Below are 10,934 nucleotides of genomic sequence, written 5' to 3' on the forward strand. Positions count from 1 at the left end.
GGTGGTAATAATGCAGACTGGATGGCAGGAGGGCTAGGATATAGTTGAGAGGGTGGTGGGGGGTAGTGCCCCTGTGATAATGTCTCACAGGGAGCTGGGTAAGTAAGGGGTGGGAGGCAGTGGTAGAGCCGTATGAATATGCAAAGTACAGGATGGTATGTACAGGCTATCACTGTTAGTGGGGGAATGCGGGAGATTGGAGTGTAAGTCACTGAAGAGTGTCCGGTGACAGCAAGGCAGTCAGTTCGTGAGGTCAAGGTGAGAGGGTGAGTGTCGCCGGGTGTTGGCGTCCCAAACCACCCAGTTTTTTGTTGTACAATTAGGTGCCTGGGCTTATATTCGGGTCGACTTATACTCGAGTATATACGGTATATATATATATATATATAATCTATTCGTTCAAAAACAAATATATATATATTATATAGTATAAGGGCACGGTCGTGCCCTTATAGTAAGGCTGAATCGACCAAACACAATTTTTCCATAGGGAACTCTTGAGATGGGGCATGGTGTTTGAGGGGCTACACCTCAAAAGTGACTGGACGCACTGAGCTGAAATTTAGCATGGACGCGTAGAATCGTCAACCGGTGCTGCATGCCAAATCAGGGTGAAATAGTAAAAAATTTGCACTTGGGAGCAATCTGAACTTCCAACTGCCAGTTTTTTTCTGCCACAGAAGTGGCTATTTGACACCGTTTGTAATGAAAGTCTATGAGGGGATTTTTGGGAAGGCATAACTCAGGGTAGAGGAAGAATTAAGTCTTGGGGTTTATTTTATTAGATAGATATTGTCCCAGTGTAGTGCCTTTTGGGGTTAAGGTTTTACAGATAGTTACAGGTTTTTTTTGTTTATTTAGTGAAAAATGTCCCATTTTAAGGATAGGGCTTTTCAACTTGTTGCACATGTGCAGTGGCGCAGGAGTACACAGAGAGGCTTCACTTGGGTGTACCAAGATGGCCGATGCATAGGTGTGCATAAGGCAATAGCCCTTCATATTGCTGCTGCTGATGATTTATGGCTATATATATATATATATATATATATATATATATATATATATATATATATATATAGAGAGAGAGAGAGAGTTGTTCGGCAGGATGGCACTCAATAAGGATATATAAGATCTTCGGTGCCAGGAACTTAATTAAGTAATAGAGAGCACTTACCCCCTTTCTTTGCAGGCGAGGATGGAACCGGCACACGAGTTTAAAGATGAAGAAAAAAGTGTAGTTTATTGTACAAGCATAATTTTGCACAAACAGTCAGCTGTAACCTAACAGCCGTTTCAACCACTTCCTAGTGGTTTTCGTCAGAGGTGAAGAAACATTACAGGGATTGCGCCAAAATTTACACCAAAGAGAGGCCAGTCAGACCTCCTGTGACGTCAGCAAGCGTCACTTACAGTGAGTGACAGCGGGGCTTGGTTGCTGGGGCCGCGGCTCAGTGGAGAGTCATCAGGGATCTCCCGATACGTCAGCGCTGTGCTGGTATTGGGATTGTCCTGCGTAATGTGTGGGACTTCATGGCAGGTGACTTCAGGGGTACAGCCGCGATGCTGATGTCAGGGCGGTGAAGCAGTGCCTGGAGGATCGGTGTGAGAAGGGGGTAGCGGGAATAACGAATATAGGATACACAGCAGCGGATACATATCTCAGCTGTTTACCAGTGTCCACCAGTGGGACATATATGGGTGACTAGTGCCCGTCCAGTCGACACAGGGCCGTGTCGATCCCGGACAAAATTGGGCACGTATAACCATTCTATTCAGCATGGAACATACCAGGGGATGTAAAGACTATTCCTACACACGGCGGTGTAGGTTATGAAACTATGATACATATAGCAACAGGAGATAGAAGTACACACTCGGCGGTGTGTATTGGTGACATGAGACCCTGGACACACGGCGGTGTTCAGGGGACAGACAAGTTAGCTGGGTATAAATATCATAGAAAGACACCCAGTTTGAAATCCTCATTCAGACCCTGTGGTGCCAGACTTTTAAGCCTGAAAATCCAAGAAAGTTCTCTTTGCAAGAGGAGTCTTTCCCTGTCGCCTCCGTATTTCAGAGGTGGAACATGGTCTAGGATAGTGCATTTCAAATCAATCATTTTATGTCTCAGTTCCATAAAATGTCTTGCGACAGGCAGGTTTCTGAGGTCACTGGGTAGTCATGGGGTTGATGCTTTTTTTGATTGAGGATCTATGCTGGTTAAATCTCTCCTTGAAGGTGCAGGTAGTCTTGCCCACATAGATTTTGTGGCAAGGGCATTGTAATGCATATACTATGTATCTACTGTTGCAGTCGAGGTGGTACTTGATGTTGAAGTTCTCACCATTGAAGGGATTAACAAATCTTGTGCCAGTCAGAAGGTACTGGCAATTCACACAACCTCCACATTTGAAGGTGCCTTTTTTACATGTAAGCCATGTTTGTCGTGATCCAATAGCAGGATTAGGAGTGGTTTTGACCAATAGGTCCCTCAGGTTTGGCCCTCTCCGGTACGCGAACCTAGGGGGTGCTGTGATCTCTTTAGAGAGAACCGGATCGCTGGTAAGCAGGTGCCAATGCTCATTCACCTTGTCTCTAATGTGCTTAGAGGCCACTGTGTATGTGCTCACAAAGTTGAGTCTGTTCTCTTTTATTGCGCTCTCAGGTCCTTTTGGTTGGATGAGGTCTTCTCTATTCAGTTCCATCACTCTTTGGATCGCCTTCTCCACCTCACGTTTATCATAACCCCTTTCGAGGAATTTTTCTTTCATTGTAGATATAGCTGTTTTAGTGAGCTCAGGGTCGGAAGTTATCCTGATCACTCTCAGCAGTTGGGAATAGGGCAGCCCTCGTTTAAGAGGCTCTGGATGGAAGCTGGTGGCTGCAAGCAAAGTATTTTTATCAGATTCTTTGGAGTAGATTTTTGTTGATAGTCGACCATTTTCTATCATCACTGTAACATCCAGGTAATTGATGAGTTTTTCGCTAAAGTTGATCGTGAACCTAATGGTACCCGGTATGGTATTAAGTTCATTAAAGAACTTCAGCAGTCTTTCCTCCCCTCCTGTCCAGATGAGAAAAAGATCGTCTATATAGCGGACGTATAAGGCGATGTCAGCGCTATACATACTATTCCCACAGATATGTGTCTCCTCATAAGCGGCCATGGTCAGGTTGGCATACGCCGGTGCCATGTTAGAACCCATGGCGGTCCCCTGGCGTTGCAGGAAGAACCTGCCTTCAAAAAGGAAATAATTTTTCGTAAGAATAGTTTCCATGAGGGACAACACAAATTCAACCGGTGGTCCTTCATAGACATCACTGGTGAGCAGGGCTTCACGGCATGCTGTTAACCCTACCGAATGTGGGATGTTTGTGTAGAGGCTTGTGATATCAAGTGTCACAAGCAGCGCTCCACTCAGGGTTTGTTGGTAGGCTTGTATCTTCCTTAGGAAGTCGCTTGTATCCGCTATAAAGCTTCTGGTCTTTTTAACCACTGGTTGGAGATAAAAGTCCACTAATTGTGATAATGGCTGACAGAGTGATCCACGAGCCGAAATGATCGGCCTTCCAGGTGGGGTCACCAACGACTTGTGGACTTTAGGGAGCGTGTATAAGCATGGTGTCTTTGGATGAGGTTGCATGAGAAACTTGGCCGTTTCTTCACTGATGTAGTTGTTAGTCTTGCCCAATTGAATAGTTTGGTCGATAGCTTGTTTGTACCTCCACGTAGGGTCTGAATCCAATTGCTCGTAGCATGTTTTGTTGGATAAGTGTGCCATTGCTTCAGTAATGTAGTATGCCCTGTCAAGCAGGACAATACCACGACCCTTATCTGCTGGTCTGATTATAAGGTCCACATCATTAGAGAGGGTATCAATGGCTAGCTTCTCATTTTTCGTGATATTATAGTATGAGATTTTTTGTTTCTCAATGAAAGGGTTTGTATCCCTCTTCAGGACCCTATTGAAGGTGCTGATGGATGGATTAGTAGAGGGTGGGTCGAAGGTACTTTTGTTTCTTAGTGGAGGTGTGCAGGGTATTCTGTTGTTGTCTTCTCCCCTGGTTACAGGATGTCTAATGAAGTGATCCCGCAGGCGGAGTTGCCTACCAAGGCGAAACATGTCAATTTGCCAGTTGAAAAGTTTTGTGTTAGGGTAGGCACAAAGGAAAGGCCCCGATTTAGTAGTGTGGATTCGGCACTGGTTAGAGTATGCTTAGAGAGATTAAACACAACAGTCCCGTTCTTTATTTCTGTGGTTTTCTTCTTCCTCTTTCTCCCACCCCGGCAGGTGGGTAGTAGAGGTTTTTTGGCGGGCGTCGATTTCTGTCTCCCCGTGCAAGATAGTTTGTTTGCTGGTTGTCCGATGTGGTGTTTTCTGAGTCGCTCGCCGATGTTTGCGACTGGGTCTCAATATCTGTGTATTGCGTTGGGGGTCTTCGGCCACCCCCCCTCCTTTGTTGTTGTCTGAACCTCCTGGGTTCTATCCTGGAGAACCAAGGGTACACACGGCTTTCTTTATAATCCTGTTTCACCTGCTTATATTTTTGTTTTTTGAATTTAAGGAGGCCGGTTTTAAATGTCTCTATCTCCTTGTCCAGTTTGTTCAACAGGCTGCATTCAGGTGTTTCAAGTTCCTTATAAGGAGTAGCGCTTTGAAGTTCAGCAATCTCTGCTTTTATTGTCTCCAGATCTGATCCAGTCTGCTCGATCACCAGTAGCATCAAATCTTGCGAGCATTTATTCAGTATGTTACACCATCTGCTGCAAAACTCGTTATTGTGCCTTCCTAATGTGGGCTGGTTATATAGCCTAAATCCTCGGGGGATAAGTGCCTCTTTATAGTATTGTGACAAAGTTTGTCCATGTAAAGTTAATTCAATCTCACGCTTCCTCAGCTTCAGTAGATCATTGTATAGCTCTTCAGGGGTATCTTTGTTGAAAGCTAGATCTTCAGTGTCTGCAAATAGGATTCTTGACGCATCTGTTGCGCTAAACTGCAGCGCAGATGTAGCATCATTTCCAGCAGCAAGCGACATTTGTATCCAAAGCAACCTAACTTGTAGCAGTATACGCTAGATTGCTGTACCAAATGTGCAAAAATCGTCGATAAGTAAAAAGTCAGTAATAGAGTAGTTTAGTCATGATAAAACATAGTTCATGGTGCTCAATCCCGATAATAAAGGAGAATAATAGAGTTGTTCGGCAGGATGGCACTCAATAAGGATATATAAGATCTTCGGTGCCAGGAACTTAATTAAGTAATAGAGAGCACTTACCCCCTTCCTTTGCAGGCGAGGATGGAACCGGCACACGAGTTTAAAGATGAAGAAAAAAGTGTAGTTTATTGTACAAGCATAATTTTGCACAAACAGTCAGCTGTAACCTAACAGCCGTTTCAACCACTTCCTAGTGGTTTTCGTCAGAGGTGAAGAAACATTACAGGGAGCCTGTTTAAATCACATAGGATTGCGCCAAAATGTACACAAAAGAGAGGCCAGTCAGACCTCCTGTGACGTCAGCAAGCGTCACTTACAGTGAGTGACAGCGGGGCTTGGTTGCTGGGGGCGCGGCTCAGTGGTGAGTCATCAGGGATCTCCCTACGTCAGCGCTGTGCTGGTTTTGGGATTGTCCTGCGTAATGTGTGGGACTTCATGGCAGGTGACTGCGGGGGTACAGCCGCGATGCTGTTACAGTCTGGCTGATGTCAGGGCGGTGAAGCAGTGCCTGGAGGATCGGTGTGAGAAGGGGTAGCGGGGTGTGTGAATGGAGGTCTGATTGCCCATTCGTAGATGTAGAACGTACATATACAAGGGGGAACACATGAAAAAACAGAAACAACCTGTTGCACAGCTAATACATGATCAGGTTATCACAGTCTAAGACATTAAAGCTGGTGTAATCAACATGCGGTATTAAGTCGACATAGGGAAGTGTTGACCCAAATCTGGCAGACTAAGACAGCAAGTATCCGGTGTGGATACCTGTGGCAGAAATGCAGCGAATTTTTAAACTAGACAAAATCGCTAAAACGGTCGACATCAGCCCGTGTCGATCCCGGAGGTGGCATAGAACCAATCTAATGAATAACGAATATAGGATACACAGCAGCCGATACATATCTCAGCTGTTTACCAGTGTCCACCAGTGGGACATATATGGGTGACTAGTGCCCGTCCAGTCGACACAGGGCCGTGTCGATCCCGGACAAAATTGGGCACGTATGGTTCTATGCCACCTCCGGGATCGACACGGGCTGATGTTGACCGTTTTAGCGATTTTGTCTAGTTTAAAAATTCGCTGCATTTCTGCCACAGGTACCCACACCGGATACTTGCTGTCTTAGTCTGCCAGATTTGGGTCAACACTTCCCTATGTCGACTTAATACCGCATGTTGATTACACCAGCTTTAATGTCTTAGACTGTGATAACCTGATCATGTATTAGCTGTGCAACAGGTTGTTTCTGTTTTTTCATGTGTTCCCCCTTGTATATGTATATATATTGATATATCCTTATTGAGTGCCATCCTGCCGAACAACTCTATTATTCTCCTTTATTATCGGGATTGAGCACCATGAACTATGTTTTATCATGACTAAACTACTCTATTACTGACTTTTTACTTATCGACGATTTTTGCACATTTGGTACAGCAATCTAGCGTATACTGCTACAAGTTAGGTTGCTTTGGATACAAATGTCGCTTGCTGCTGGAAATGATGCTACATCTGCGCTGCAGTTTAGCGCAACAGATGCGGCAAGAATCCTATTTGCAGACACTGAAGATCTAGCTTTCAACAAAGATACCCCTGAAGAGCTATACAATGATCTACTGAAGCTGAGGAAGCGTGAGATTGAATTAACTTTACATGGACAAACTTTGTCACAATACTATAAAGAGGCACTTATCCCCCGAGGATTTAGGCTATATAACCAGCCCACATTAGGAAGGCACAATAACGAGTTTTGCAGCAGATGGTGTAACATACTGAATAAATGCTCGCAAGATTTGATGCTACTGGTGATCGAGCAGACTGGATCAGATCTGGAGACAATAAAAGCAGAGATTGCTGAACTTCAAAGCGCTACTCCTTATAAGGAACTTGAAACACCTGAATAGGGAAGCATATTCCCGGGGCATTTTTTCAATCCCGGGATTCGGGATTGAAAAATGCTCAATCCCGGGATTCCCGGGATCCCGGGATTGGCTTTCCTAATTAAAAGACTGCCCCACAAACTTACATTTGATGGTTACCGGGTGGGGGGACGGGTCGTCCATGCTGCTGGCGTGCTGGCTTCGCGCTGGCTGTGGGAGCTTGGGCTGGGCGAGTGGGCGCGCTGGCTGGCTGGGTGCTTGGGCTGGGTGGGTGGGTGGACGCGCTGTCCGGCATGGCATTACAATGCCGGGCGCGTCCTCTGCCTGCGCAGCGTGACCCCTGATCTCACGCTGAGAGGTCACGCTGCACACAGTGCTGCCGGGAGAAGTCGGGCAGCGTCTGAGCGATGCTCAGACGCTGCCCGGCATTAGACTGCGCGCATGCGCAGTCTAATCCCGAAATCCCGGGATTGGAAATTCCAATCCCGGGATTGAAATCCCGGCGTTTTGGGGGCCAAATCCCGGGATCCCGCCGATCCCGATCCCGGGATTGGCCACCCTACACCTGAATGCAGCCTGTTGAACAAACTGGACAAGGAGATAGAGACATTTAAAACCGGCCTCCTTAAATTCAAAAAAACAAAAATATAAGCAGGTGAAACAGGATTATAAAGAAAGCCGTGTGTACCCTTGGTTCTCCAGGATAGAACCCAGGAGGTTCAGACAACAACAAAGGAGGGGGGTGGCCGAAGACCCCCAATGCAATACACAGATATTAAGACACAGTCGCAAACATCGGCGAGCGACTCAGAAAACACCACATCTGACAACCAGCAAACAAACTATCTTGCACGGGGAGACAGAAATCGACGCCCGCCATGGGTTCTAACATGGCACTGGTGTATGCCAACCTGACCATGGCCGCTTATGAGAAGACACATATCTGTGGGAATAGTATGTATAGCGCTGACATCGCCTTATACGTCCGCTATATAGACGATCTTTTTCTCATCTGGACAGGAGGGGAGGAAAGACTGCTGAAGTTCTTTAATGAACTTAATACCATACCGGGTACCATTAGGTTCACGATCAACTTTAGCGAAAAACTCATCAATTACCTGGATGTTACAGTGATGATAGAAAATGGTCGACTATCAACAAAAATCTACTCCAAAGAATCTGATAAAAATACTTTGCTTGCAGCCACCAGCTTCCATCCAGAGCCTCTTAAACGAGGGCTGCCCTATTCCCAACTGCTGAGAGTGATCAGGATAACTTCCAACCCTGAGCTCACTAAAACAGCTATATCTACAATGAAAGAAAAATTCCTCGAAAGGGGTTATGATAAACGTGAGGTGGAGAAGGCGATCCAAAGAGTGATGGAACTGAATAGAGAAGACCTCATCCAACCAAAAGGACCTGAGAGTGCAATAAAAGAGAACAGACTCAACTTTGTGAGCACATACACAGTGGCCTCTAAGCACATTAGAGACAAGGTGAATGAGCATTGGCACCTGCTTACCAGCGATCCGGTTCTCTCTAAAGAGATCACAGCACCCCCTAGGTTCGCGTACCGGAGAGGGCCAAACCTGAGGGACCTATTGGTCAAAACCACTCCTAATCCTGCTATTGGATCACGACAAACATGGCTTACATGTAAAAAAGGCACCTTCAAATGTGGAGGTTGTGTGAATTGCCAGTACCTTCTGACTGGCACAAGATTTGTTAATCCCCTCAATGGTGAGAACTTCAACATCAAGTACCACCTCGACTGCAACAGTAGATACATAGTATATGCATTACAATGCCCTTGCCACAAAATCTATGTGGGCAAGACTACCTGCACCTTCAAGGAGAGATTTAACCAGCATAGATCCTCAATCAAAAAAAGCATCAACCCCATGACTACCCAGAGTGACCTCAGAAACCTGCCTGTCGCAAGACATTTTATGGAACTGAGACATAAAATGATTGATTTGAAATGCACTATCCTAGACCATGTTCCACCTCTGAAATACGGAGGCGACAGGGAAAGACTCCTCTTGCAAAGAGAACTTTCTTGGATTTTCAGGCTTAAAAGTCTGGCACCACAGGGTCTGAATGAGGATTTCAAACTGGGTGTCTTTCAATGATATTTATACCCAGCTAACTTGTCTGTCCCCTGAACACCGCCGTGTGTCCAGGGTCTCATGTCACCAATACACACCGCCGAGTGTGTACTTCTATCTCCTGTTGCTATATGTATCATAGTTTCATAACCTACACCGCCGTGTGTAGGAATAGTCTTTACATCCCCTGGTATGTTCCATGCTGAATAGAATGGTTATACGTGCCCAATTTTGTCCGGGATCGACACGGCCCTGTGTCGACTGGACGGGCACTAGTCACCCATATATGTCCCACTGGTGGACACTGGTAAACAGCTGAGATATGTATCGGCTGCTGTGTATCCTATATTCGTTATTCATTAGATTGGTTCTATGCCACCTCCGGGATCGACACGGGCTGATGTCGACCGTTTTAGTGATTTTGTCTAGTTTAAAAATTCGCTGCATTTCTGCCACAGGTACCCACACCGGATACTTGCTGTCTTAGTCTGCCAGATTTGGGTCAACACTTCCCTAGGTCGACTTAATACCGCATGTTGATTACACCAGCTTTAATGTCTTAGACTGTGATAACCTGATCATGTATTAGCTGTGCAACAGGTTGTTTCTGTTTTTTCATGTGTTCCCCCTTGTATATGTACGTTCTACATCTACGAATGGGCAATCAGACCTCCATTCACACACCCCGCTACCCCCTTCTCACACCGATCCTCCAGGCACTGCTTCACCGCCCTGACATCAGCCAGACTGTAACAGCATCGCGGCTGTACCCCCGAAGTCACCTGCCATGAAGTCCCACACATAACGCAGGACAATCCCAATACCAGCACAGCGCTGACGTATCGGGAGATCCCTGATGACTCACCACTGAGCCGCGCCCTCAGCAACCAAGCCCCCCTGTCACTCACTGTAAGTGACGCTTGCTGACGTCACAGGAGGTCTGACTGGCCTCTCTTTGGTGTAAATTTTGGCGCAATCCTATGTGATTTAAACAGGCTCCCTGTAATGTTTCTTCACCTCTGACGAAAACCACTAGGAAGTGGTTGAAACGGCTGTTAGGTTACAGCTGACTGTTTGTGCAAAATTATGCTTGTACAATAAACTACACTTTTTTCTTTATCTATCTTCATATATATATATATATATATATATATATATATATATATTATTATTATATATATATATATATTCCTCCTTCAGTCCCTCTCTGGCGAGTGCGGTCGTCGCAGCTTAGACGGTGGGAACACTGCCTCAACAGACTCTGCGTCTGTGATTGAACCCCGCCGCGATACTCAAAGGTATTTTGAACCTTACTACAGTGAATCTCTCTCACGGATAGACTCTGTGTCTGTTACGTGACCGCGCTGTTACCGCCACAGAGCCGAACACTCGCGCTTCACCCGGCTGGGCACTCTTAAACGAGCCGCCCGCAGCGTTAGATCTGAGCGCTGATTGATACATACCCCTAATTACAGGTTAGCTTTTGCACTATTTGACGTTTGAGGGAAAGGGGGAGGGGAAGACGGACCAGTGCACAGGTTGGTGTCGTAGTAGATAAGTATGGGAAGATAGTTGTAGAAGTCCACAATAAATTTTAATTATGAGAACAGGAGGTTCCCTCAAAAATCACGGATGTGGAGGTGCGCCCTAGAGAGTAAAAGTTTATGGAAAGAAGAAGAAGGAACGACTCTCTCTTGTGTTGGGGCACTCTTAAGTTTAGTGATT

Source organism: Crinia signifera, chromosome 4 (genome assembly GCF_055691185.1).
Source record: "Crinia signifera chromosome 4, ASM5569118v1, whole genome shotgun sequence".
Lineage (NCBI taxonomy): Eukaryota > Metazoa > Chordata > Amphibia > Anura > Myobatrachidae > Crinia > Crinia signifera.